Here is a 24636-nt window from a genome sequence, read left to right as displayed (position 1 = left end):
TTGGAAATCAAATTTGAACCCAGAAAGTAGGATTTTAACAGGAAGAGAGAGAGAGAGAGAGAGAGAGATCTAGAAATTTGGGTAAATTCTTTTGTTCGTGCTGATAATATAATAAGTAATTTAAACACTGAGATTAAAAAAAGAAGTACAATTTTTATATTTTCAGTAGTGTTTTTTTACTTTTGGATCACACTGTGTAAACATTTAAATTCATGTAAAAGTCTTCATATCTGATTTTGCAAAAAGGTGACATGTCAAGCTAAATTCTTGATTTTAATGAAACATTTTGATGCTATTATATACCATTACTACTGACACTGAGACATTCACATCTACACTCAAAGGTTAGTAAACAGTGAGCAGTCTAAAAACCATCTACCCCAGACTGTACTTACACAGACACTGTGTCCAGACAAGGATATAATCATGTAATTGAAAAACTCATAACAGCCTCCTACTAATCTAAATGTATGGGTTATTCTGTGTAACTGAGCATGTTAAATGATGCTTTAGGATAATGCAGCTTAATTTGTGGAGGAATAACACAAGTACCTTGTACATTTAAATTATGATAATGTGACTGAGCTGGGAGTGTGTCTTGTTTTGCAGGAGCTGCTTATTCAATATAAACTCAGGGGAATCTATCCTCTGATATTTTCTGGCACTAGAAATACCAACAGTTGTTTTAAGGTAAATATTTCTCTGTGATATACTGTACTGAATTAAACAGTACAATCTACTTAACTGAAATTTTGTTTTCCTTTTCTGGCCTTAAAAGGATGTTTCAAAAGTTTTTATTTGACCTCCCATAATTTAAGGCCTTAAAATCAAAGCAGATAAAGTCATGGCATTAAATGTTTAATGCATTGCAAAATATGAATTCTTCCTCAGTGTCTTGCTTTAAGAATCTTAAGGCATATGCACTGGAAAACAAGACAAAATTACTGAGGAAGAATATCACTTTTGCTGTGTATGATCAGAAGATACAGTAAAAGTTATTTCATTCTTTTATTCATTCCTTGATTTTTATTTTTTATTTTATTTTTTATTTTATTTTTTTACTTGGCCTTAAAAAGGTTTTTAAAAATCTTAAATTTAGCTTCATGAAACTTCTGTAAAGAGTTGCATGATATTTGGCTTCAGATGATCTCTTTCTTTCTTTCTTTCTTTGCACCAGTCTTCAAGGAGTCAAGCCCAAAACAAGGTTTATGAGGTCACCCCCTCTCCTTCACTACCATGTAATCATGTTACTCAATACGGAGGCTGGAAGTTGTCGTCTGAGTGAATACAGTAAGCGTAGCTCATAGAGCTTAACTTGACACATAAATTGCTACCTGTCAGATATGAATGGACATATCAAGAGTAGGATGTGGATATAGTGAGGAGTGACAGACAAACTCTCTCTCTCTCTCTCTCTCTCTCTCTCTCTCGTTTTTTTATATCTCTGTCTCTCCCTGCGGTCTTATTTCAATACAAATATAATATGAGCGCGTAAACTATCTATTTGACTTTTAATGTACTGCATATCAGTTTAAAAACAAACTCCTCTGAGAGAGTATAGTCCTTTTACTGACAGCAGATGGCGCTTCATAGCAAGGATTGATTTGAACAAAGGACTGGCTGAGGAAATTTCTATATTGTTAATAAGAGAAAAAAAAGTCCAGTGATAAATTCAGAAAGATTAGATAATGTGAGTGATTTTTATATACATATTTTAAGCTAGACATGAACTAACAATAACAATTGTTACATCACCTGTTGTACAGGCAATAAATAAATAAATACAGAAAAATTGTTAGACCACTTCTGCTGAAGTGACAGTAACCTTGAGTTGCATGCTGAATATGATTTTCCTTCCTTTAAATCTCATCAGGTTTGCTGGTTAGCCGTTCAAGGAGTCAACTGATGATCTGTGATTGAAATTCAGCTGCAATTTTCAGCCGTTTAAAAAAGCAGCAGACGTGTTTGATGTCATTATTTGTCTGAGCGTAATGTCTCATTTTCACCACCGTACACTCACACTTTCTCTATCAGAGCTCCCTTAATCAGCTTGTAGGTCAGTTACCATGACAACCTGATCTCTCGTGGATGTGGTGCTTCATGTAGAGGAAGATGATCACCTGCCCTCAGGTGTGTGTGTGTGTTTTGTTTTTTTTTTTTTTTTTTTTTTTTTTTTTTTTTTTTGTTTGTTTTTGCCAGACCCCTACTGACATCTCCTCTTTTCACATTTATGATTTTTTTTCTCATGTGAAATGGAGATTAAGTGCATCTGCCCTTCAATGAGGTCACTAAATGGCTTTTAGCAGAATGAAAACATGCTTACATCGCTGCCACATCATACAAACATCTCAGTCATCTCCATATTTGATTGATGGATTTCTTGCAGTTGTTATGTTTATTTGATGTTATCCTTTTGTGTTTTAAAAAAGAGATATATTGTTGTGTGTTGTGTATTTTTATTTTTACTTTGCGTAGTGTAATTTGTACAAAGTATAAAGTGCAGACAGATAGATGGATGGGTAGATGAGCAGGTTAATGGCTATAGATATAGGATAGATGAATGGATGGAAAGATGGATAGATAGGTGAGGAGGTTGGTGATTAGACAGACAGACATACAGACAGACAGATAGATAGATAGATAGATAGATAGATAGATAGATAGATAGATAGATAGATAGATAGATAGATAGATAGATTATGTCCTCATTATATGTGGACAGATGTCTTTATGCTCTGTAGTTTTGTCCTCAGGGAACTTCTCTTACACTCCCATTACTCTCGAGTGCTTGATCAATGGCTCCACCTTAACACTGCAGTTATTAAGCCTAGACTTTCCATTATTATTTTACAGTGGGTCGTCAACACATCTCTCAGAGATACACAGTACAGCAATGCACCTTTGTGTGCACATCATTATGCATTAATTAATGTCAGCTTCCTGTACTTTAAATGTACATACATTAGCATATATCACACATGCTGGGCCGACTGCACAAGGTCGACTCCTATTGCCTGCTATTGACTGAATTCCCTCCAGAAAGATTCTTTGATGAAAAGGAAGTGGGCAGCATGTCACAGCTGCTGCTTGACCTTTGGATTGTAGCAACACAAATCCACCATTCAACACGAAATATGAACATTCTCATGTCTGGAATTAGCAGTCAGATGTTAGATTAATAGGCACTTTCCATGAATAGGGTACAAACACAGGGCCCGAAATGCTTGGGAAATGGGAAAGTCATTATTTCAGGAGGTACTTAACCTTCAGAAGATGATGATTATAAGCCTCAGGAAGTCAAACAAAATTTTAAATGAGCTATTTTATTTTATATTATTTTATATTGATATTTGATGTTTTTTGAGTTTTGTGCTGTGTGATTTTACTTTTAAATAAAATAAGGAATACAGTTATAAAATTTATAAATTAAAAAAATTTTTTTTAAGTTTGTGAATTCATTTGTGATTTTTATTTTTTATAAAATTAGGATTTATTTTAGTAATATATATATATATATATTTAAAAAATACAGCAGTATTTCAAAGGAATAGTTTAGCCAAAAAATAAAATTCTGTCATCAATTAATCATACTCAAATTTTTCCAAACCTTTACAAGTTTTTTTCTTCTGTTGAGCACAAAAGTAGGTATTTTGCAGAATTTTGGTAACCAAAAAGTTGACTGTAGGCATTGACTTCCACAGTATAGAAAAAAATAATAAAATACTATGAAAGTCAATGGCTACCAACATTCTTCAAAATATCTTCTTTTTTTCTTTTTTTTCAAAAGAAGAAAGAAACTCATACAGGTTTGGAACAACTTGAGGGTAAGTAAATGATGACAAAATGTTAATTTTTTTGGTAAACCATGCCTTTAAAAAATGTTTAACATTAAAAAAGTAAATTAAATAGACAAATAAATAAATACTTTACCAAAAATGATGTGAATATCATTTTTATATATTACTAAAATTATATGAGCCAAAATCACAATTTTAAAATTAGATTTAAAACTAAACAAAACTATTTTGGTTGTTATCTAAAATTTCTAATAGTTCTTGTGGCAAAAAATATGGGTTTTGTACCTTTAATGCTTAAAGGGTAGTTCCCCCAAAAATGAAAATTACCCAATGATTTACTCACCCTTAAAGAATCCTAGGTGTATATGACTTTATTCTTTCGGACGAATACACTTGGAGTTATATATTATATATTATGTTCTGGCTCTTCCAAGCTTTAATGGCGGTTAATGGGGGTCGTGATTTTCAAGCCCAAAAAAGTGCATCCATCCATCATAAAAAAGTGCTCCACACATCTCTGGGGGGTTAATAAAGGCCTTCTGAAGTGAAGCAATGTGTTTGTGTGAAAAAGATCCATATTTAAAACTTTATAGTCATTTCTAGCTTACGCTAACTGTAATACTCCTGTTCACTAGAGAGTGGAGTTCCAGCATATGTGTGACGTGGGCATAGCGTAAGCTCCGGTGAGAAGTGATGAATGTGGAAGCAGAGAGGAGAAAGCAAAACGAAACACGGGTCACAAATTAGAAGTACAAAACAAGGATTTGTGAAGAAAAATGTCTGAAGATTTTGATAAAAGCCAAGAGGAGACTGGTTTTCCTTTGCTGTGAATAAAACTTGGTTCTCGTGAGACTAGCATATTCTCACCAGACATCCTACGTCATCCGTTGGAATGCTACTCTCTCGTGAATGCTCTACTATACGCTTGGTGCTTATAAATGAGTGCACAACTACGAAGAAATAATCCACAATAGTCTTTTATTAATAAATCCAAAAGGAACACAGGGGAATCACCAGAACCACTGTAGCACAAAACGTAGATACAAACAACAACTGGCACCAACTGAACAGAACAGGGAGTATAAATACAAAGGCAAGCGAGGGACTAATGACTTAATTCATTAAAACACAGGTAACAGAATGACATGATTAGGACAACTCATGAAAACTAGGTCACAATAGAGAGAACCAAAAATACAATGAGACAGCAAATAGAAAACAGCAGACACATTACAATGACGGTTTATAAAGTTTTAAATATGGATCTTTTTCTTAGATAAATGCATCGCTTCACTTCAGAACCCCCCGGGGATGTGTGGAGCACTTTTTATGATGAAAATCTTGAAAATCTTGACCCCCATTCACTGCCATTATAAAGTTTGGAAGAGCCAGGACATTTTTTAACATGGCTCCGGTAGTATTTGTCTGAAAGAAGAAAGTTATATACACCTAGGGCTTGAGGGTAAGTAAAGCATGGGATAATTTTCAGTTTTGGGTGAACTATCCTTTTAAAAACTTGCAGGACCAGCAGAATCCATGTAGGATGGGATTGAAAATTGCCTTAATTAATGTAACACAATATCAGTAAACATACTGAACTCTACTTTCCGTCTGAACAGGCCAAATGAATTTAATTGAAATATGTGTGAATGAACTGGCCCATTAGAGAAAAAAACTGTACAAATACTGTATCAGGGAATACTGTGTAACAAAGGATCAACAGTGTAGCAGGGGATTTGTTTTACTCTCTATGGATGAGGGCATATGTGTACTGTCTCTCTCAAAGTCACAAATCACAGTGCATTTGAGTCAAGGGTCGACCTAAAGCATCTTCAAGCGCAACTACATCTTTAGAGTGACAAACAGCCTTATGTGTCAGACGATAAACAACTCAAAGAAGTTATTTATTTATTTATTTTGAGCATTATATCTCACACTTTAATGAGCAATAACTCATTGTGATATGATATTTGCCGCTGCTTAATTGCACATGAATAATTCAAACATACTGATGAAAACATTGTCTTCCTTCAGTTTATAGCACCTGCTGATAATGCAGATGAGGTCTTTAAAAGTATAAAGCTTATGAATCTTATGAATGTAAAAGAATCTGCTTTGACTCCATCAGCATGGATGGAAATCCAGAACTCCCCTGATCAAGCCTTCGCTGTCACAAATCCTTTGTATTTTCTTTTTTTTTTATGTATGTACATTTATAACACTACGCCTTCTACTGCTGAGAAACCCAGAAATGTGAGAAAGGTCCATCGAAAATTAATGAATGAATGAATGCAGGGAATATATGAACTTAGAAAAAATATCTGGCAACGATTTAATACATAAATAATCTAATATGTAAACTCAGTCTGGAGAATGGATGAGACTGTATGTAATGTCTGAGGGTATAATATGAGTTGACCGCTGTCTCTGTTGTCTAATCGCTCCATCTTTACCCATAAATCCCTCCGGCCAGTAGCTTCAGTAATCAGACTGTAGTTGTGGTCATATGGGTTTGCGGGTCAGTATATGTGTGTATGTCAATGAGTGTGTGATTTAGGAGAGTCTAATGTGTTTCTCCTGTAACGGATTTAATGGGCCACTGTGTGCGAGGGTTCAGGAGGGTTAGTGTGTTCTTCTGTAACTGTAAACCTACTTCCAGCTGCTGCACACTATCATGCTGCTGTCTGTTAATGTTCATGCACCTGTGTGTGTGTGTGTGTGTCTGAGAAATGATACAAGAAGGTCAAACTGAGGTTGATACAACAAATATTTCTTGGTCTCACTCTTAATGTCACTGGATACAAATCTGCAAGTTTTAATAATAAAAATAATAAAATAATTTTAAAATAATGATGACTGTTTTTACCTTAAAAATATTTTATTTTTTATTTTCATTTATTTATAATATAATAAATATAACAATAATATCAATAATAAAATAATAACCCAAACAACCCAATTTAAATAATCTAAACATAGTAATAATAATGATAATATTTGTGGGGTAATTGTATTATTGTTGGGTAATTGTTGTTGTTTTTGCAGTTCCTGTAATTTCCTATGGTGATGAATTTACTATTGAAACGGCAAGTAAATAGGAAATACAACAAGGGAAAATAACTGGCAACAATTTATTGTGTTCTGTTGTATAAAGTTTTCTTATATCACTGCCACTGAGTTTGTATCATTTGAGCACAAGCATGATGTGGAGAGAGACTTATTTTGAAGCAAGAAACAAAAGAGGGTTTCCTGCCACAAGCCACAACACCAAGAGCCAACACTTTGAGCTCTCTTTCTTACACACACATACACACACACACACACTCTTACTTTATGTCTCCACTCTTTTCACAACCCATTTCTGTCAGAAAGTGCCCTGGTGTTCAGTCTCTCCACTGTGCATGTGTGTGTGTGTTGAGTGTGCATGTGTGAGCATGACTCCAGAGACATGCCACGAGTGTGTATCCAGAGAGTAATCAGGTAATTGATCATACAGACAGGTAATCATTCCTGTGCCAGACTCTCTGGCTGCGAGTCGGGCAGCATTAGGGAAACATGTCCTCAAACACAGCACACAGAGAAAAACTGTCAGGCATGCCGGCGGCAGCAAACGCTGAGAGAGAATTCGATCGATTACACATTACAAATATAGAATCCCAAGAATGATTTGCATGGCCACAACAATTCTACATATGCTACATTTTAAGTTCTTAATCATTAGAATGAATCATAAAGCTTCTTTGACACCTTTCCTGTGTAATGTACTGAGCAGATGGCTGGTGAACCTAAAAAACAACCTCATTTGACTACAGTAATATTTGTTCCATGAAATGTCATGCACTTCTTTAAAACATTAGCTCAGATGAACCAAAACAGAAGTAAGGTTTTATATGAGTAATTGAGGAAGAGATCTTTAGAGAGCTGCTTGGACCAAACCGTGATTTACATCGATCGATATTCCAGCAGAGGTTTATTTTAACAGCTGCATCAAACATTCCCATGGATGATAATGATTTATGTTGTGGTATCTTGGCAGTCATTAAATATTACATGTTTTAATCAAGCAGGACAGGACTGTAATGGAAAATGATCTCACCAAACTTGAGTGACTGGTAAACCTGCTTTTACTTGTGAAGTGATACTCAACACACCCAGTGACTAAAATATGCCAATATGAAATTTGTTATGTGCAAAAAAAATTAAAATAATAATAATAATAATAATAAGTAAATAAAAGTAAATAATGGATGCTGTATTTTTGCAGAACCTGACATTGACCCAGGCCTACAGTATACTCTTCCTCTCCATCATCAGTTCTTCCAATAATAATAATAATAATAATAATAGTTGTATAACGATAACAGTTGTATAAGATTTTAGAAGTAGAGTGATGCCGAGGATCCAGGCAACTAGCCAGGCTTCATTTGCAGTGGGCTCTGGCTCTCCATGATCTATTGACCAAAACAAACCAAAAACACTGTCAAACCAAAAATAAAAATAAAACGAGATATAGGCATGCCATTACTTATTTTCTTTTTTGGGTCGGGTAATCTGTCACAGTTATGCTGCTAACAATAAACGCATGAAGATGAAGAAGAAGATGGTTTATAAAGTCTTTAATCCAACGCACAGGTAGTCATTTCAAGACGACAACATGTGACATTCTACTTGGAGCTGTTCACACCCTTGGACTCCGAACTTGCACTATCAATGCCTAAATTTAGCTGAGGTGGTCAGGAAATTGTAACTCTCAGAAAACTCCCAGTTTGCAAGTTTTAATTACGAGTTCTACGAGGACATGAATGTTTTTTACAAGATGGTATCTCATAATCATGGTAATTACGATATGGTGTGAACGCACCTTAAAACTGAACACACTGGAAAATAATTGCACAGACAAAACAAGGTTAATTGACTACACACTCCTGAACAGAATGACACGATTAAATGAAGAGGAACAGTGTAAGAGGAGTTTAAACTGAATGACATTGTGACAAGTAGTAGTAGTAGGAAGTATTGTAAAAATACTTTTTTTTTCACAAAACATAATAATAATAAAAAATGCATTATTATACAAGATATGTTATTTCTTAAAAAACAATATTTAATTTTTACATTTATAATTTTGTTTCATAACTGACATTGTTTTTGAATATTTAATAATATAATTTAATATAAAAATGAATTGTTTAAAAGTAATTATATTTATTTTAATAATTTTAATAATTTTATTTAAATAATAAACAACTTTTAAAATTAAGAGTTATTCAGGAAAATAATAATAATAATATTTTTTATTTATAAAACTTTACTGATAAAATACTAATATATAATATGTGTATTATTATTGTCATGGCATTTTTATTTTATAAATAAAATGTTACATAAAATGTCAAATTGAGTATTTAATATTAATCATTTCATATTTAAACTGAATGTCAAGTCATTATATTTCAATAATAAATAACTTTTTAAGATTTAGATGGTCATTTAGGAGATTCAAAGATGAATTTTATGGGCTATACTGTACATCTCCCGATTTTAAAAGCAGCCTCACACTGACATTTCCCCCGTGGCTTTAAGCATTAAAGAAGAGATCCACTGGTTTCTCCATCAGCCCACATTTGCCCTTCATTTTTCCAAAGGTAAGTGAGACAAGCAATCTCAGCACATAGTATATTCAGCCTGCCGTATGCCTTATTTACGAACCACACGAGTGCAGCACCGCCTCATTTGTTTCTTGTCATTTCTTGTCTGTATAGTTCACATGTCTTTATGTTCTTTAAAGGATGATTCAGTTCCCAGTAAAGGGCTTTTACTCTTACTGTCGGAGGTGAAGATGTATTGTGCACACCATAAAAGACTTAGTATGAATTTATAGTATATTCCTAGCTATAGCTGCCACTTTTTTGCACTCATCTTCACAGTACAACACATGTTCGTTAAAGACACAGATTAGAAGGAAGAGGCTAGTTTGGTCAGGGGTTTTTTTGTTTTAATTTATGGATGTTTGTATACCAGAGGACTCTTTTTCTGTGGTGTTTTTTTTTTTTCTTATGAGAGTTTTACCTCATTCAGTCTCTCTCTCTTCTGGCACAGATTCCCACTGGGAGCATGTTCTTACAATATTTGACTGCAGGATAAGATCACTGTCTGCCAAACGGAATTGCCAAGTCTAGCATGAAACCAGGGCTATGGACTTATCACAAAGTTGAAAAGCAACAAAAGAAAATAAAGAAAGAAAGCAGCGCTGTCAAATTAATTTAGCCTCAGCATGCCGCCACTGCACACAGGAGAGACTAAGACTTCAGGGTGTGATAGGAGGAGAAATATGGGTGAGAGAAAGAAAAGGAGGGAGAGGGTGAGAGAATGGAAGATACTGAAAAGGAGGCAGAGAGAGAGAGAGAGAGTTGCTTTGTGTCTGTTCAGCCTGAGACGGGGGGAGAGGGCACCGGGGGGTCGTGTTTGTGTGTCATGAGAACCCTGCAGACGCTGCCCACTGGGGGTCTGAGACAAAGTTGAAAGGAGTGATTCCCTGTGTGTTCAGAGAAATAGCACACTCTTCATTAATTATGTATTTCTCTTATAGAAAGACTTGCAAACTCACTCAGACACCCAGCACTAAGCCGGCTTCCTGTAGCCATAAAGGAAAAGCAGGAAGAGAACTGAGGATCACAACAGCTGAATAGGAATGTGGAGAAAGTGACTCTTGTAACATTTTAAATTCATGGAAAATATCAGGTCATTGCAGTGTAATAAATTTGCCATGCTTTCACAGTACTTTTTATAGTATTATTTCTACAATTTATTGCAAATAAATGATGGCTGTAAATTGTGAAATCCATTATTATTAATTAAATTTAACAATAAAAACAGTACTATATATATATATATATATATATATATATATATATATATATATATATATATATATATATATACACACACACACACACACACACACACACACACACACATATATATATTGTGCCGGGCTGAAGAATCACACGACAGGTTGGAGTGAAAAGTGCAGCCCCTGAGGGTGTATTTATTAATAATTCGGTGTAACCGTGAAGGTGCCAGAGGTGTCAGGTGCTCGTCCTCGGTGCTGCGTGATCCTGTTTGCCGGCCGGCTGAGTGCACGGGGATTCGGTGTCCGGTGCTTCGGGTGGCGGGCTGGTCGGTCAGCAGCTTTCTGTGAGGATAAGAGACACCACATTAGTTGGCTTGTCGTCTGGAGATCCTTTCTCCCTGTGTCATCTTCGAGCGCAGCTTTTCTAGTCCTCTCCTCATCCTCTTCAGCTGGGACCGATCAGCCCGCAGTGATTGCGTGCAGGTGAATCTCCTTAGTTGCCAGGGCGACGCTGATAGGTGCCCGGGACACGGCTCACACTCCCCCCCCAAGCGTCGTCCTGGTTCCCCGGGAGAGGGGGGAGGTGGGGGCTGGGGGAGGAAGAATACCTGACAGACCTGCGAAAGCTGTCCACAGGCGGGAGAGACCATCTGCATTGGCGTTGGCGGTTCCAGCTCGATGTCGCACATCAAAGTGGAAGTCCTGGAGCGCCAGGAACCACTGTGTCACCCGGGCATTGGTGTCCTTAGCCCGGGCCATCCATTGTAACGGGGCGTGATCGGTGACGAGGGTGAATTTCCATCCCAGTAGATAGTATTTCAGCTCCAGGACTGCCCACTTGACGGACAGCGCTTCCTTCTCTACCGCCGCGTACCGTTATTCCGTTGTGGACAGCTTTCGGCTGATGTAGACCACCGGGTGCTCCTCACTGTCTTGTACTTGGGATAGGACGGCTCCCACCCCGGTGTCGGATGCGTCCGTCTGCAATAAGAAGGGACAGTTAAAGTTGGGAGCGCGCAACACTGGCTCAGACGTGAGCGCCGCTTTTATTCTTCTGAACGCCTCTTCTTCCTGGGTTCCCCACCTCACCTTCTCCGGCTGTCCCTTCTTAGTCAGGTCTGTCAGGGCTGTCCCTAGGGATGAGAAGTTAGGTATAAAACACCTGTAGTACCCAGCCAACCCCAAGAAGGCCCGTACCTGTTTCTTGGAGGAGGGTCTCGGGGCCGAGAGAATGGCTGCCACTTTCCCCTTTTGCGGACGGATCAGGCCCCGGCCCACCTGGAAACCGAGGTATTTTGCTTCAGGTAGGGCGAGGTGGCATTTCTTGGGGTTGGCGGTGAGCCCCGCCCGCCGCAGTTCGAGAAGCACCCTCCGGAGCCGCTCTAGATGGTCCTCCCAGGTCTCCGAGTGGATGACGACATCATCAATGTAGGCTGCAGCGTAAGTTTGATGGGGTCTCAGCACGATGTCCATCATCCGTTGGAAGGTCGCCGGAGCCCCGTGCAGCCCGAAGGGGAGAACCTGGTATTGCCAGTGGCCACTGGGGGTGGAGAAGGCAGTCTTCGGTTTGGCGGATTCCGTTAATGGCACCTGCCAGTAGCCTTTGGTGAGATCGAGCGTGGATATGAACCGGGCTCTCCCCAGCCGCTCCAGCAGCTCATCGACACGGGGCATCGGGTATCCATCGTTCTCGGAGACCTCGTTTAGGTGGCGAAAGTCGTTACAGAACCGGAGGGTGCCATCTGGTTTTGGGACCATGACTATGGGACTGGACCAGGGACTGCGGGAGGGCTCAATGATCCCTAGCTTCAGCATCTCCCGTACCTCCCTTTCGACTGCGTGTTGCCGGGCCTCTGGGATTCGGTAGGGCCGCTGTCGCACGATGGTCCCTGGAGGTGTGCGTACGTCATGCTGGAGTATGCGGGTCTGACCGGGATGTGGGGAGAACACATCAGAGAACTGACCGACCAGATGTTGGAGCTCCGTCTTCTGGGCAGCTGACAGGTGGGGGCTGACGTCAACAACCACGGGTGAGGAGGCGGCTAGGGCCGCCACCTGAGTCCTCGTCCCCTCCCAGCGTTTCAGGAGGTTGAAGTGGTATAGTTGATTTTCCTTCCGGCGTCCCGGCTGGCGTACTCTGTACGTCACGGGCCCCACTTTCTCCGTGATGATGTATGGGCCTTGTCATTTGGCGAGAAATTTGCACGCGGCGGTTGGGACGAGGACTAGGATGTAGTCACCTGGCTGGAATTCCCGTGGTTGGGCCGCCCGGTTGTATACCCGACGTTTGGGCTCAGCCATCGTCCGGGACATGAAGGGGGTGCCCTGGTCGGTCAGGATCTCCCGGGGTATGCCGACCTGGCTGCACAGCAGGAAGAGCTCCTGGGCGATGGCCTTGGATGTGGCTTTGCGCAATGGAATGGCTTCGGGGTACCGGGTCGCATAATCCACGATGACTAATATGTGTTCATGTCCCCGGGCGGACTTTGGCAGCGGCCCTACTAGGTCCATTCCTATCCGCTCAAAGAGCACCTCGATGATGGGCAGCAGGATTAGCGGAGCTGGGGTTGGTGTATGTGGGGGGGTTTTTTGGGAGTCCGGACATGCCTGACAAAACCGTTTGATCTCCGCCTCCATGCCGGGCCAATGGAACCTGTCTCGGATTCGCTGTGCAGTGTTCTGCGCCCCTAGGTGGCCCGCCATAGGATGGGAATGGGCGAGCTCGACGATGGTCTGTGTCCTCGTGTGTGGGACTACCAGCAGCCTCACCTCCTCTCCTCTCCGCTGTGCGACACAGTACAGCAGGCCATTCTGGACCACGAAGTGTGGGGGTTGGGTGTGGTGGTGGTTGGACCTCTTTCCCCTCAACCACTCTCACCTGCTTCCAGCAGTGCTTCAGCCGGTCGTCCCCAAGCTGCTCCTTCCCAAAATTTCCCCCACCCCTGATCTGCTGGAACACATCATAGAAAAGGTTAGAACTTTGGGGGGGGGACTCACCATCTCGGGCGCTGTCCGAGGCCAGGAGGGCAGGGCGCCGGTGGGGACCTCGGCTGAAGTTCTTCCTCTTCTGGCGGTTCCCGGCCGGGCTGGCAGGGTGGGTGTCTTGGGCGAGCAGTTGTTCAAAGCCTGGCCAGTCTCTTCCCAGCAGGATGGGTATGGGCAAATCCTTGACCACGCCCACTTCCAGTGGCCAGGTGCCTGTCCTCGTGGAGAGGGTTACCCGTCGGGTGGGCACATTCTGGGTGTCCCCATGGATGCAGGTGATGGATAGGCGGGCTTTGGTTCCCATCCGTGGGGGAAACATGGAGGACTGGACCAGGCTTACCGCGCTACCAGAGTCCAACAGGGCGGTATACGGACGGCCGTTAATAAAAACCTCGGTCTGGGGTGCCTCTCGCGGCGGCTCCAGATGGACGGCACAGCCTGCCAGCCAGGCGCGATTGGGAGAGGGTGGTGGCTCCGTTGGCATCGGCTCGTCTTGCATGCCGGGAACCGCCGACCTGCTGACTGCGCGCTGGGTGCCCTCTGGCATGCGTCTCTCCTGGTACACCCTCCGGGGAAATGGCAGTGCTCGCTCCCCAGCCTCTCTTCGCATCGTCATCTCTGCTAGCTCAACGGCCTTGACGAGCTCTCCCACGGTGTTTGGATTCTGCATGCCGGCCGCCTGCCGAAGGTGCCGTGGCAGGGCATGCAAATACCGGTCCACGACGACGCGTTCGGCCACTTGGGCAGCGCTGGGGTCCCCGATGAGCAACCAGTGATGGGCGAGGCTGTTGAGTTCGGCGGTTTGGGCGCGGGCTGGCAACCGACTGTTGTACTCCCATGTTCGGAATAATTGGGCCGTGGCGATGGGAGACAAACCTACGCGCGCCAGGATTTCCTTCCGTAGTCCGTCATATGAATCCTTTTGGCGCGCGGGCATGGTAAAGTAGGCCTGCTGGGGTTCCCCGGATAGCAACGGCGCCAGTATCCGCGCCCACTCTTCGCGGGGCCAGTCCTCTCGAGTGGCGATGGACTCGAACATGCCCAAATAATGTTCCACGTCGTCATGGACAGTCATTTTCGGCAGGAGCTGAGTGGCTTGAGTGCGGGGGTCTGGCAGCGGAGCCCGCTGAGCAGCCGCGAAGCGGAGAGCTGCGACTTCGCGCTCCGTCTCTCCTTGCCGAGTGCCCATATGCTCGACAATCTGCTGCTGTCGAATGCTTATTTCCGTCAGGTGTTTTAGAAGCTCTTCCATAGCTGGGGAGGGAGTCACCGCCTGACGAAAAAACCAGAGGGAGAGAGAAGGGTGCGGGGGGGGAACACAAATTGGTGAGACCTTAGAGTCGTGTGGGTCCGTGATTCTTCAGCAATCTGCCCGCATTCTCCACCAGTGTGGCGGGCTGAAGAATCACACGACAGGTTGGAGTGAAAAGTGCAGCCCCGGAGGGTGTATTTATTAATAATTCGGTGTAACCGTGAAGGTGCCAGAGGTGTCTAAAACATATATATTATGTTTTAGAAATAAAGTGTAATAAATAATTATTTTTACTTTCCAGATTGAGGTCATTTGGGAGATAGTAGTAGTATTGTATTATATAGTATTGTTATTATAAAATTGATTTTATTATTACATTGTATATAGTTTTTAGCAATTAACTGACACATACAGTGGGTACGGAAAGTATTCAGACCCCCTTAAATTTTTCACTCTTTGTTATATTGCAGCCATTTGCTAAAATCATTTAAGTTCATTTTTTTTCCTCATTAATGTACACACAGCACCCCATATTGACAGAAAAACTGAGCTATCGGGGAAGAAGAGCCTTGGTGAGAGAGGTAAAGAAGAACCCAAAGATCACTGTGGCTGAGCTCCAGAAATGCAGTCGGGAGATGGGAGAAAGTTGTAGAAAGTCAACCATCACTGCAGCCCTCCACCAGTCGGGGCTTTATGGCAGAGTGGCCCGACGGAAGCCTTTCCTCAGTGTAAGACACATGAAAAAACACCTGAAGGACTCCAAGATGGTGAGAAATAAGATTCTCTTGTCTGATGAGACCAAGATAGAACTTTTTGACCTTAATTCTAAGCGGTATGTGTGGAGAAAACCAGGCACTGCTCATCACCTGTCCAATACAGTCCCAACAGTGAAGCATGGTGGTGGTAGCATCATGCTGTGGGGGTGTTTTTCAGGTGCAGGGACAGGACGACTGGTTGCAATCGAGGGAAAGATGAATGTGGCTTTCCAGATTGCTCAGAACCTCAGACTGGGCCGAAGGTTCACCTTCCAACAAGACAATGACCCTAAGCACACAGCTAAAATAACGAAGGAGTGGCTTCACAACAACTCCGTGACTGTTCTTGAATGGCCCAGCCAGAGCCCTGACTTAAATCTCTGGAGAGACCTGAAAATGGCTGTCCACCAACGTTTACCATCCAACCTGACAGAACTGGAGAGGATCTGCAAGGAGGAATGGCAGAGGATCCCCAAATCCAGGTGTGAAAAACTTGTTGCATCTTTCCCAAAAAGACTCATGGCTGTATTAGATCAAAAGGGTGCTTGTACTAAATACTGAGCAAAGGGTCTGAATACTTAGGACCATGTGATATTTCAGTTTTTCTTTTTTAATAAATCTGCAAAAATGTCAACAATTCTGTGTTTTTCTGTCAATATGGGGTGCGGTGTGTACATTAATGAGGGAAAAAAATTAACTTAAATGATTTTAGCAAATGGTTGCAATATAACAAAGAGTGAAAAATTTAAGGGGGTCTGAATACTTTCCATACCCACTGTATATTGTGAAACTCATTTCCTCCTCAAAGTAAAAAATAAAAAGGGTGACTTTATTTCTTACAGTGTGACAATTTCTCTTTTATCTAATGCTAATTGGATTTAATTGAATTGTTTTATTTTTAGACACAGAAAATTACCTAGCCTGCACTGATTTCTTCCAATAATAATAATAATAATAATAATAATAATAAAGTTGTTTAAGATTTTATCATTAAAGATTTTTTAATACAATATTGTAAATATTATTATTGAAACTGTATTTTATTACTACATTTATTTTGCTATATGTTTCATAAATGACTTCAATGATTTAAATTTGAATATTTAATATAATGTTTAAACTGATTGTTAAAAGTGCAGTCATTTCACAAGAGAAATACACTGTTTTATTGTAAGAAATTATTGTTAAATCTTTTTATTTTTTTATTTTTTTACAGTATAATGATGGAAACAATGTGCTATCTGCAAGAAAAAAAAAAACTAAAAAAAAAACAATAGTCAGGTTCTCATGAGAGATGAGTTGTGCAATGCAGATCCACCATGCAAAAGACATTTGAAACTTCAGTGCAGCTGGAAAACAAAATGCTGGGAAGATGAATTGTGCCCACAGAGGACGTGTTTCACCATATCCCTGACACGTTAAAGCCATTTGCTTAGAGGTTATTAGAGGTTAGTCTTTTCAAGGAAACCTGTGTGTGATTGTGCTGCCCATAGCTGAAATATGGGTTGACTGCTGTTCCCGTATCTCTGAGCTGTTCTTCATGCTGGAATGCGTGTGTCCCTCAAGCAAAAGTAATTGTTATGTAATCAGTCTGTGCGATTAAAATCACCAGACCCACATTAATGGTTTGAACATGATCTGGAGATCCTGGCTGTGGACCTGTGTTCAAGAGACAGGCTGAACAATTCAATTGTTCATCAAAACTCTTGCAGACTGTTGGTGGTTCAAATCCCACACACACTGATGTTTTTGCTTGAGGGCTCTCAGACACACAACTCTCACAGAGCTGGAGTTTATGATTTGTAAGTTTTGTGTGGAAATGCATTTGAAGTAACTGTCAAAACATCATAAACATCCTGATGATGCAAATGGGAGTGACAGTTTTATAAAATAATAATAATAAAAGGAAGAAATACTGAAAAGAGAGAAGTTTTGCTTACCTGCTTAAACAACAACAACAATAATAAAAATATTTTATCATTTACTAGTTATTGTCATTGTTATTCTTTTACTGTTTTTATTATTACTAATATTAGTAATATAATAATGAGAGATGTTATTGTTGTTGTTTTTGTAATAATAATACAAATTAAGTTATTAATAGTTATTATATAATAATATAATAATATAATATAAATTGTATTAATTATTATTATAGAAATAATATCATTATTATTGGTTAATAATCATTATAAATGTTTATAATTATTATTATTAATATAGTTTATATTTAGAATAAGAATATTATGAATACAAATATTATTATTCTAAATATTTTTTTTACAAATTATTTACAATGTTATTAATTATTGTAAATTATTTTTAGTAGTAGTATTATAGATGCTTTATAGATTTTTTTGGTCTTGTTAAGCTATAAAGCAAATATAAATAAAATGAACATGATAATTGTATTTAAGCAGGTAAAGTTCATAAATTATTAATTATTATTAGTTGCATTATTAGTAATATTAGCGTCAGATTTTTCTTGTTAGTCTTGATTAGTTATATAGTTATTATGATTATTGCTTTTATTATGTAAGCAGGTAAAGTCCATAAAATAACTAGAATCAGACAGTAAAATATAATTTAATATCATAAAGATAAACTCGGATAAGACAGACACACACACTTATATCATCATATATCTATCAATTAAGTATGAATTAGTATCAAAGGAGACTTTACTCATGCAGTTATTAAAGCAGCTTACTGTACAGGGCTCTGCTGCAGCACTGATATGAGCATGCATTATTCATAAGCACTGAGCAAGTGTGTAAATTGCTTTGCCAGGGTGCATGTAGAAACAGTTTATGGTATATCTCCCCATGGCTAAAGCTACAATACCCATATTGATTCCAACCGTTTTCAATTTTACACACACGTGCGCACACACAGCGTCAGACTGCACATCCTTGCAATATCCTCCACAGAGCATATTACTATTTATCATCAGTGTTTATCGCACACTTGTCACACTTTATAGCTCTTTGTGTTAACACCCATTATATTGTGCCTTTTGCTATTGCGGTTTAACTCTTTCCTTCGGCCTGGTGTTTCACTGATTATGTGTGTGTCCACTAGCCTTTCTGATAAGAGAAGAGTCTGTCACACCCAAGACATCACCTGCCTCAGTTACAACTCCATAAAATAAATACTCCAAATGTAATGTAACAATCTCCTTTATATTAACATACAGTTCTACAGCAATTTAATGTGGGACACTGAAAGAAATGCAACAGTGGTTGCCAGAACTTTACCCTAAAAAATACAGTAGCAACATTACGTTTTACAGATTGAAATTACATTAACAGTAAAAAGAATATATGTAATTAACTTAATGCCCAAATTTCTAAAATCAGTTTTTACCTTTATAATATACTTATAGCCACCTTATAACAATGAAAAAATGTAGTTTTCAGTTTTCAATCAGAAATTGCTAGTAAATTTCACAAACAGTTACAAAGATACAGCAAGTTTCTTGAATTAACACACATTCAATTAGACAAAACGAAACAAAACAAAAAAATTAAATAGTATTTTCTTGTAAAATGTACTCTAAATATCCCTTGTTTTATCCAAAAATGTATTTTTTTGCCGTTCAGATGGATCAGAATTTCTACAAGAATTTCTACAAGCAGCATTTCTACAAGCTTAGGTAAATACTAATTTATAAAAAGGTGTACAGTGTCATACACACAAATACGAGTCATGCTAACACACGACACTAAAATAATCTAATAAACATTCAACAAAAGGAAAATAACAGAAAACCCTCATGTACATAATTTTCTATGAAAAAACAACAACAACAAAACATCAGAAATGACCATCAGAACTATACAGACAATTCTTGAATGTTGACTTAAGTTTATTCACTGTACAATTTAAGATTATTTTTCCTTCCAAAAATTGTATATTTAACAGTTTTACTGTAAAATTACACTGTATTTTTAAAAATAATTAAAACCATTTTTTTTCCACAAGATAAATTTACAAGAAAACAATTTTTTTGTTTTCATACTTCAAAATGTCATGTTTAATTCAGTGTATTCTTTGCTGTTTCTTTGTAATTGTTAATTCATTGTGAAATTTACTAGCAATTTCTGAGTGAAAAAAAAGTTTCAACATTTTTTTTTTCAATGTACATGAAATGTCCCGTTAAATCTAGAACAGTTTTTTCACCATATAGAGTAAGAACTTAACTTTCATTTAAAATCTTTTTTTTTTTTTACAGTTTAAATTACAATAATTTTTTAGCTGGATGTTGGGGATTTCCCATTGTATTGGCTGTGTAAATGCCAAATCATTCAGCATGTGTCTCATATTGAAATACTGTAAGACTGTGGTCAGATGGCCAACCTGTGGCAGCATCCAAGTGCATGGATCCCACTTCCTGCCTCTCTCCCTGCCTCTCTCACGCCTGTCCTTGAGGATAACCTGGCAAGGAGACGGCTACCCACTGCTTCATTCCTAATTGGCAGCCCCTGTACCCAGACACAAGGTGGAAACTGCAGCGTGTGCACGCTTTGATTTAAGAGAGGACCGTGGTTTTCATTTGTCATTGATTCCGTCCTTTGAGACGAGCTGAGGAAGAGCAGGGCCAAATTGTGTGGGTGGCTGATTTCTCAGTGTCTTGTTCGTTGTGGACGTCTCAGCATGTTTGGACTTCTGCAGGCTTGCTGAGGTGATGCTCACTGTGTTATTTCTGGATTCCACAGAATGCTTGATGCGTATCTGTTCCCGAGTCCCTCGAGAGAAAGTTGTCAAAAATGTCAAAAAATATTCTAAATTTGAAGTGCTATTTTAATATTTTTTATTTGACATCTTTGAGTAATTTTACTTTATACTATATCTGTAATGTGCACCACAGATTTGACTGAATGTCAAAAGGATTTTAATCTTAGGGGCTCTGTCCCCTACCTAAGCATGTGCTGATGATGGAATATGTCTTGGCTTCCATGTAAAAAGTTTTAAAACTTTTTTAAAATACATATTTCACACATTACATGTGTTTGTTATTATCATTCAAAAGTATCATTCAAAAGTTTGGGGTTAATGTTTCTAAAAGAAGTCTCTTATGCTCACCAAGCCCTATATTTGATAATACAGTAAATATTGTGAAATATTATGGCAAATTAAAAATGTAATATATTCGGCAAAACTGCCATTTTCAAAAGCCATTACTCCAGTCTTCAGTGTCACATGATCCTTCAGAAATCGTTTTAATATGATGCTTTGCTGATCAAATAACATTTATTATTTGTATCAAAAGGCTGTGTTGCTTAATTTTTTTTTAATTATTATTTATTTTTTGTGGAAATTGCAGTTCTTTTTAATACAAGCTTCTTTGATGAACAGTAAGAACAGCATTTATTTGAAATATAAACCTTAATATGAAAGTCTTTACTGTCACTTTAAACAATTTAATGCCTTCTTGTTAAATAAAACTATTATTTTCCTAAAAAGAAAAAAATCTTAAGATTCCCTAAATGTTCATATTATTTTATTTTATTTTATTTTATTTTATTTTATTTTATTTTATTTTATTTTATTATTTCACTGGAACAAAAAGTGATTGCAATTTATTTATTATAAAGAAAAGATAAACTCTCTCAAAAGTAAATGTTTTACATGGTGGCGGGGGGGGGGGGGGGGGGGGGGGGGGGGGGTTGTTTTTTTTGGTGGTGGGGGGGGGGGGAGGGTGGTATTGTTGGTAAATTATTATGTATGTGTTAACTTCATGCGATACTGGAGTCAATTCATGCACAACTGTTTGTACTTTGACTACAAAAAAAAAAAAAGAATTGTGCCATATTGTGTCAGATCTAAGTGTTGATGTGTTTATTGGTAGGAACTGCAGAGGAATGACAGAGTGAGCTGCCACAGAGGAATCTGCAGAGGTCAAAGTCTGTCTGCGATCCAGGGGCTGTTTCTGCTGACTCCTGCTTTTCACTGCTGCTACTTACAGGCTCCTCAGACGACAGAAAACACAGCTGAAAGGGAGGGGGAGAGGCTCCTTTCATTAACTCTCTATTCATATTGAATTTATTAATCTCATGCTGTTTCTGCAGCTTAACTAAAAGAAGCCGTGATACCGCCGCTTTTCATCCATCTTCTCGTGGAGAGAGGGGAAGGGAGTGGGTACGAGAGGGAGAGAGACGAACAGAGTGACATGATTTCTAACAATGCTGAAACGGCAATAGACTGCAGAGAGAGGGAAAGTGTGTCAGATTATTTGGCAGAAGGGATGTTCAGTTGTAGTTGTGTGTCGCTGGGAGAGGCAGCAGCCCTGCAGAACACCCCTTGCCCTGCGTCAGGTGCACAACAAAATCATCTGTCATGTCTGCATTTGTGTACAGGGGAATGTTCCTGCTAATCTCCTGTGTGTTCAACAGTGTTTTGCAGTCTTGCAACCCTGGCCTCTACTGTATACCACAGCGGTATCACACAAGCAATCCTGGCTCCTAATGCTAAGTAATAGACTCAGATGGAATCTTTTTTTTTTTCAGACTTTCTGCATTGATTTGAGGAGCAAATCTGTGGAATTCTGCAGAACATGGTAAAATGTGTCAAGGAAATCTGAAATACACTGCACTCTTTTTTGTAACTAAACGCATTAGGTTCAATGAAATGATGCTCTTTTTGTGTCCCTTCTGTTCAAGGAATAGTTCATCCAAAAATGAAAACTTGCTGAATATTCACTCACCCTGAGGCCATCTAAGATGTAGATGAGTTTGTTTCTTCATCTGATTAGATTTAGAGAAATTTAGCATTACATTACTTGCTCACCGATGGATCTTCTGCAGTGAATGGGTGCCGTCAGAATGAGCATCCAAACAGCTGATAAAAACATCACAATAATCCACACAACTCCTGTCCATCAATTAATGTCTTGTGATGTGAAAGGCTGCATGTTTGTAAGAAACAAATTCTGAGCAAATTTTAATTTCATATCCTTTCATTTATTAAAAATACATTAACAAATGATTCATACATACCATAAATTGTATACACCTCTTCTTCAATAAGCAACTTTTTATTTTTTTTTTAATAATAATAAAAAAAAATTGTTTTAGGTGTGCATAAATTCAAAATTGTCTGTGTGATGCATTATTCATGACATCATAATGAAGAAAAAAAGGGTTTTTTTTAGTAAAAGCATTTTTAGTATTATTTCTTTTCTTTTTATTTTTTTCACTTTCTTTCTTTCTTTTTTCTTTTTTTAAATTCAGTTTAGGTTCAGTTTAGGTTGTAAAATATCATGTTGCTTGACTCCCCCAAAGCTTAATGATATTTATGAATTTATTATATTAGCATATACTGAGTTGGTAAGAGATTTAAAAAATGTTTTTGAAAAAGTCTCTTATGCTTACCAGGCTGCATTTTTAAATAAAAACATACAGTAAAAACAACAATATTTGGTGCTCAGAAAACATTTCTTATTATCAATGTTAAAAACATATTTTTATATTTTTATGGAAACCATGATACATTTTTTGGGTTCTTTGATGCATAGAAAGTGCAAAAAGAACAGCATTTATTTGAAATAAATATTTTGTAACATGATAAATGTATTGACTGTCACTTTTTTTTAATCAACTTCAGTATTCTTGATGAATAAAAGTATTAATTATTATTTATTTTTATTTTTATAAAAATTGCTGAACAGTTTATATACAAGCAGAGTTTAAAGTGTATGTATTTAAAGTGTAAGAAAAATATGTTGCTTTTATATTTTTATTTTATATTTCCTGTTCTTTATTGCTGACAAATATTGAAAGAAAAAACAAGGGGCTGAAAATGGGTGTTGTTTGTGTTCCAATTCTAGTGATAACAGACAGACCAAATAGTGACCAACATTCCTCCTGCTAACAACCTGCTGAAAACTCCCTGTGGGAGTAAGTGAGATCTTGCAGCAACGAAAGAGAAGGCTTTCCCAGAGCTCAGATGAAAAGGTATTGAGCTTGACTGACACGGTCTTCCATGGTTCAGGGGAGGTTTATGGTCAGAGGCAGCTTCCGTCTGTGGTCAGCAGGTCCTCTCTGCAAACAGAAACATTTTCAGAGATGAGAGGGGCAGAGATGCTTGTTCAATCCTTCAGTGTTTCTAAACAAGGACATCCAGCGGAGAACTCAGCCAGGGCCACAATTACCCCCTCAATGACCCATTCAGTGGTTTGGAGCTCTTACCAAAATAACCATGAACCCTTACTGTGTACTCTGGTTCAGCTTGAAGAGCTAACAGGGTATTAGGCTGATTGTAGTGGTGGGAAGAGCAGAGAGGTCCTCACCCTTCAGGTTGTCTCTGGTGGCTGATTCATGCACCTGATGATGGGAAAGAGTGCAGCTGAGATCTGACACCAGAAACCTTCATGAGTTACATACATGTGACCAAACAAAGGAAGTTATTAAAATGAATTATTATATGGCTTATTGTGAGAATAGACTTTTTTTTAAGTTTTTTTTTTTTTTATTTTTTTTTTTGGTTATACGTTTGTGGTAATTAGTTTTTTTTATTTAGTTATATTTATTTAGTTATATTCAGTTCATCAAAGCTGCATTTATTTGATCAAATATACAGTGAAAAGAAAACTAATATTTTGAAATATTATACAATTTAAAATAAATGTTTCTATTTTTATATATTTTAAAATATAATTTATTCCTGTGATGCAAAGCTAAATTTTCAGCATTATTAATCCGGTCTTCAGAGTCACATGATCCTTCAGAAACATTTCTAATATGCTGATTTGGTGTTCAAAAAATCTTTTAAGAAACAGTATTTGATATTTTTTGTGAAAACTGTGATATGCTACCATTCAAAATTTTGGGCCATGTAAGATTTACAAAAAACAAACAAACAAACAAACAAACAACAAAAAACTTTTATTCAGCAAGGACTTCTGAACTTTCTATTCATCAAGGTCCCAAAAAAAGTAGTTTCCACAAAATGATTAATCAGTATAGAAATAATAATAATAATAAAAATTATTAT

This window comes from Cyprinus carpio, chromosome A10 (genome assembly GCF_018340385.1).
Source record: "Cyprinus carpio isolate SPL01 chromosome A10, ASM1834038v1, whole genome shotgun sequence".
Lineage (NCBI taxonomy): Eukaryota > Metazoa > Chordata > Actinopteri > Cypriniformes > Cyprinidae > Cyprinus > Cyprinus carpio.
This window is presented reverse-complemented; position numbering follows the sequence as displayed.